This window comes from Pteropus alecto, unplaced genomic scaffold, assembly GCF_000325575.1.
Source record: "Pteropus alecto unplaced genomic scaffold, ASM32557v1 scaffold79, whole genome shotgun sequence".
NCBI classification, from domain to species: domain Eukaryota; kingdom Metazoa; phylum Chordata; class Mammalia; order Chiroptera; family Pteropodidae; genus Pteropus; species Pteropus alecto.
The window spans coordinates 21390099-21396799 of NW_006494612.1; positions in this window are offsets into that span (position 1 = coordinate 21390099).

The window sequence follows — 6701 nt, forward strand, 5'->3', positions numbered from 1 at the left end:
ACCAGAAAGAGGTGAATATGAGTAATGCATGTATTGGCATTGCCTGGACGTTGAACAGTTTCCCTATACAATGCACATCTTGTATTAGCAATGGTATTAAAAGGTCCCATTATACTTAGGTTAAATAAATAAATTAAATAATAACAATATGTTCATTTTTCACCTTATTTAAATAAACCTTTAGAGAAAAAAATCAGTGTTACATAGATTAACATTAAAATCTTCACCATATCATAGATTTTTCAGTTTTCTCACCTTAAAAAAAAGTGAGGAAATATACTGAGTTAGTGGCGAGCAAACTTTATTGCACAAGTTCAAATATTAAAAAAATGTATTCACAGACCAATTTTTAGCAATAGGAGTTATATCTTTTAAAATCAGGAAATGAAGTAACTATCACTGTGCTTTTGCAGTCCTTCATTAATTTGCTGTCACTTGAGGCTTTCAAAATTTTAGCCAACCTTCCAAAAATTGCCTAAATGATACACACTGCAATATCTAATTATAATGTGGCTTGAAAAAAATTTGTTTTGAAAACACTTCTAAAGCTAATTTATTTTATAATCTGTATGATGATTAATTTTATGTGTCAACTTGGCTGGGCCACAGTGCCCAAGTATATGGTCAAACATTATTCTCCATGTTTCCATGAGGGTGTTTTTAGATGAGATTAACATTTAAATCAGTGGACTTGAGTAAAGCAGATTGCCCTTCATAATGTGGACGGGCCTCATCCCATCAGCAGAAGGCTTGACTATAAAAAAAGACAGCTCCCCCAAGCAAGAGGGAATTCTGCAGCGGATGGCCCTTGGACTGCAACTGCAACATGGGCTGTGGATCTAGAGCCTGCCGGCCCACACTGCATATTTTGGACTTGGCAGCCTCTATAATCACATGATCCATTTAAAAAAAAATAAATATCTTTCTGTATATATATATATATATACATCCTATTGGTTCTATTTCTCCAGAGAACTCTAATACAATCTGCTTAATTACAATATTTTCTTATAATACATTTAATTAATTTTAAAATAGTTTTCCCATTGCAAATAAATTAAGCAGAAATCCTCATGCCTTACAGTCCCCCAACTCAAAATACCTCTGACTTAGCTTATTGGCTCTCACTGATTGGTTAGTGAATCCATTCTTGAGTCTTCTCTGTCCTTACAGACCTGACTGAAGTGCACCGAAGTATTCAAGACCACCAGGGTCCAAGCAGGGCCAATGTACCTGACTTTTTCCTCTGACAGATTAGGCTAGATGAGGCTAGTGAGCTTGAGTAGTTCATTTTTAAGGTTTCTTCAATGGAAATCTTGTATTCCATAATTCTAAATATACCATTTAATATAAATTCAGTGCGTAGATGCTTGTGCAAGTTGGTACAAGAAACTGAGTGTCGAACGCTTAAAACAATGTTGCCATTGTAGGCACAGATTTTTATTGGCTTTAGCAACATTGGTTTTCTCATAGTAATGATGATGTAATTGGTCAGGATGGTCATAAAAAGTGGCATTTGTGGTTTTCATAGATAAGACTATGTAATGGATCCATAGTCGTTACAGCTGCCAACATTCTATCATCATTCAAAATACAAAATTATGCTTCTTCTTATAATTCTAGAATTAGAAGAGAAGTTATGGTTTATTTTATTTAACTTCTCATTTTAGAAAAGAGGAAATAGGAACCAAAGAGGTCAAATTATACACTTTACCAGACCCACCAAGTCTTAAGATGAAAATGGTGTATCCAGGATCAGGCACAAGCAGCACCAAAAGGCCCAATTAAGCAGCACAATCTTGAGGCCCAAACTTCCATTTCTTGTTTGGTGGTACCAAGCAAGACCTCTTAACAACTTTTACTTATGCTGTATTGCGGATGCCTTATAACAGCTGTCAGAGGAGGAAAAGAACAAAGCTGATTTATGAACCATCAGCTCAGTATATGTGTGCAAGCTGAAAATGGATTGGGGCTTCACTACATTTGCTCTCCATAGCGGCCTTGAAACACAGTGGTGGGGGAAAATCTTTCCAATAAGCAGAGCTCCAGGCAGCACAACTGACCATCCTCTTTGTTGAAAGAGAATGGCTCAAGATTTAATTCTATGCAAATTCATGGGTGGCTAATAGCTAGGAAGGAGAAAATGAGAAGATCAGGAACAAGAAGGTCTATGGTCATGTTATGTGCTTGGACTAAGGAGAGTGAGCGCAAAGTGTGAAAATCTTTGTATTGCATATTAATAGCCACCAGAGAGCATCTGCCCTGCAATAGGCATTAAACCAGCAAGTTATCATAGTAGACAAAATGTCAGCTGGTGCACCAACCGTCTCTCTGTCATCAAAGACCCCAGGGCTTGAATACTGGGCACAATGAACAGAGTAACCCTGGTGTCACGGATGGAGGCTATGCATAGACCCAACCACATAAGCTCCCATTTACTAGGGCTGGTGTAACTTATGCTACTGCTGAATGACCAACAGTTGGCAAGAGAAGTCAATACTAATCTTCAAATATAGCCCTATCCCTTCAAGAAGCCAGCCAGCCACCTGGTGGCAAGTAGAATGTATTAGACTCCTTCCACCCTGGAAGAGGCAGCAATTCATTTTGGATTAACAGTTTTCGAATCTACACCTATTCTAGGTCTGGATTTGCCTTTCTCGTCAGAAGCACCTCAGACAGCACCATTATCCATGGGATTGCAGAAAGTTTAATCTAACCCCATAAGATCTCACATAACATCAGAGTAAGGGCATAGTTCTTAACCAGGGGCAATTTCCCCTCCAGGGGACATATGGCAATGTCTGGAGACAAATTTGGTTGCCCAACTAGGAGGATGCTACTGACATCTAGTGGCTAGAGTTCAGGGCTGCTGTTAAAAATCCAACAATGTACTTAACACAGCTCCCCACAACAAAGAATTATCTTGCCTCAAATGTCAATATGCTTCAGAAACCCTAGACTAAAAAAGTCTCTTTATAGCAAAAGAAGTGCAACAGTGGGCTCACGATAGTGAGATCCACTGATACAAAAGCAGCTGGCATTGAAGAGCAATAGAATAACTTATAGATGACGCAGATGAGCATAAGCTCGAAAATGATACCGTTCAAGGATAGGGGATCCAGTAAGCAGTATATACCCAAATAAATGACCATTATATGGCACTGTGCCCCATAAGTTAGGATTCATGATGCCAAGAACCAAGAGATGAAAGTAAAATGACCCATAGGGAGTTTATGTTTTCTTTTTCTAAAATTCTGATCTCTGTGTATTTAGTGGTCTTGGTTCCTAATATAGGAAACACCCACCAGCATATATTTATATGCTATGATTTATGCCTATGCACTTCATACTTCTCATGCCAAGGGACCAACAGGCAAGGATAGTGGAGCACCACAGCAATAGAGGCAGTTGATCTGATCATCAGAAGTAAGGCTATTATGACACAGTGGGTACAGGGAGGAATGTGTTTGGTACTTGGTTATCTCTTAGTACCTCTTTGCCCAATTTTGATGGTAAATGGACAAATATAGTAGACACAGTCTGAGTAGAGCTTGATGCGGTTTAAACAATCAGAGAAATGACTTTAGGTCACCCCACCAGCTAAGCTACCAAGACCAGTACAGGGCTAGTTGTGGGAGAAGAGAATCTAGGATAGACTGTGGAGGAAGGAGATGATGACACCACAATTAGAGCTTCAAGCCCACCTGCATCAGTGAAAGTTATAATTTTTCCCATTAACTTTTCTCTAACAAGTTTACCCAAGAAGAGACCCACCAGAGTCCTGCAGAAATGACTTTCAGGGCTTAGATGAAGCCAGGGGATCCAAGCCATGCAAGAGTGGGCAATAGTGGATGTGCTGGTACACTGCCCAGACTTCTCTTCCAGGAAGGAAGGAAGGACTAATTCTCTTAACTGCTGCATGTATTGCTGGCTGAGAGCTCTCAGCTGTCAGTCTTCTCTAGGGTTTGCTATCCCCTGAAGAGAACCACATTAGTCAGATTACTCCTCCTCCAGAGGGCAAGATGCATCCCAAGACTGGTTGATGTGGGGTGCAAAGGCCTGGTCCCCTTTCCCCAGCTCAGTATATATCTAAAGGGCCATTCCAGTTTTAGGGCTCCCCTTGGGCTTGCCTTAGTTCTCGTTACTTCTCCCTTAGCCTAATTCTGCTTCCTTCCCATCCCACGCAGGTGTTGGTTTTGATAGCAATTCCCCCAAAACTTTCTGTATACTAAGCTCCAACTTGAAGTTAACTTTCTGGGGAACATGACTTACAACAGTAATACATGTACAGTACATCCCCATGACTTATTTTACAAACGAAAGTTTGTATTTTGACTACCTTTTTAATTGCGAATTCTATTTACTTAACAGGACTATTCAATTTTTTCTTTCATTTTTGTCAGTTTGATTTGTTTTTCTCCAAAGGAGTTTATCCCTTCTAATTTGTATAATTTATTTTCATAAAATTTATCACTGTATTTCATCTTTTATTTTTTTGTTGTATAATCAGATTTTCATCTGATATGATTTAACTTTAGCCAAAAGAACTTCCTCTAGCATTTCTTGTCCATATCTGCTGATCAATCCTTTACTAGCTTGACAGATTTTATATTTTTCTTTAATAAGTTTAAAAATATTGTTCCATTGTCTTCTGATTTTCAGTTTCTGATTAGAGGGCAGCCTTCTTATTGCTGACCCCTGTATTTAATGTGTATTTGTCCTCTTGCTCCCATATGTTCTATTTAAGTTTGTCTTTCAGCAGTTTAATATAATATAATAACCCTGCTTGGTATTTGCTTAAATTCTTGAATTTATGGATGGATTTTTTTATAATGTTTTGAAAATTTCCAACCAATGTTTCCTCAAATAATTTTTCTACTTTATACTCTCTTGTCTTTCTAAGACTCCAATTACACAAATATTAGTTCATTTCCTGTTATTCTACAGTTCACTAATGTTCTGCTTTTCATTTTTAAAGCAATATTTATGGTAAATTTGCTCATAATTATTAATAATTCTGATAGAAAGACCAAAAGGTAAGCAGTTTCAACACTTCATATTGTACCTTTTGAAATGGCAGCTTTTTCTCTTCCAACTTTATATTTCATTTTCTTTTTTGCGTCTCAGAGTCTTGGCCATGACTTGCAGTGTACATTGATCAATAGCAATGATAATAAACATTTTTGTCTTTAATCTTAAGGAGAAAATATCTAAAATTTCACCAGAGGGAAGCTGTTTACTAACCTTACTGAAAGATCTTCAATCAACCTTAGGGAGCTTCCTAATTTTAAGTATTTTTCTGTTTTTAAGTAATTTTTTTAAATGTATTGCTTTTGTTTTTCTCCAACTCTTGGAAAAAATATGGGGCAGTAGTCACTAGTGGTATTCTCTAAACATTTCAAAATGTCTCCATTTCCAAAAACATGTAAGATTGCACTTATTCATTCTCTGGAAGTCAGGCTGGCCGTGTAACTTGCTTTATTTACGCAGATGTGTATCACTTCTGGACAAAAATTCTCAAAGCCAGTGTGGTGTACTTCGCCAGGTTCCCTTTCTCTGCCTCAGTGATTTTATAAACATGTGTAGAGAAGGTGCTTTCCTCAGCCTGTATCCCTTAGTGACTATAATGAGCAGAATCTCTTTGCCAGTGTTCATTGGATGGGTAATGAGAAAAATTTAATTATTATAATGGTAAACTACTTAGATATTGGGGTCATTTATTCACATAGAATAACCAAATGTATCTTTTATTTTTCTTTTTATGCTAAATTATTCTTGCACTTAAAGTATTTACTCCTGATCATAATACTTATTAATATTTTTTTATTCCTTAGCTTTTTTTGTAGATAATATTATACTTGGTGTACCTATTAAGCAAAACCAAGTAAGCAATGCGGCTTAGAGAATATTTTCTTCAAAAACCATTTCTTTCCAAGTGTGAAATGAGTGAAAGAAAAATAATTAAAAATATAGTCCCTGTCTTCAGGGGAAAATAGTTTATTAAAAGAAATAAGTTCCCAAGACAATTCTATACATGCCTTGTGAGCTTAGGAATAGAAAGAAAGAGAGAGAGAGAGACAGAGAGAGAGAATCTTCTCTAGATGAAGTGATTCTGGAAGACTTCCTAGAAAAGGTGACATTTAAACTGAGCTTGAAGAATGAACAGAGTAATGATAGGAAAACTTCTAGGCAAGGTCCAGTAACTAAATATACTATGAGGCAAGTATAAGCAAGATAAATTAATGGAACAAGTTAACACAGTTTGGCTTACTTATAATAGCAGAGTTAAACTGTAGGAGTATGAATTTAATTTTATAGGGGAGAAATTTTGTTACTGTTTTAAGAAGATGATTAATATTGTCATTGTATTTAGGATGATTTGCAAGAGGCAGGTACTAGAGGTCATGAGAGGTTGCGAGGGGTAAGGATTTTTAATTGTTGAGATGAGACAGTAAGGGCCTGGAAAAAGATGAAAAGAAGGAATGGCTTTGAGCTACATGGTTTACAAATGTGTTTGTCTATGGCTTAGAACTTGAAAAGCTAACATTCTTCATTTTTTACATTGTGAGGCATAGAAATGAAGTCCGTAACTAAATACACCTTATTGGATAACCACCCCAAACGTAGCATTTTACGTATTGGACACTGACTAAATTATGCTGAGGTTCAAGGCTAAAATCAAAAGTGAAAACACAGATGCC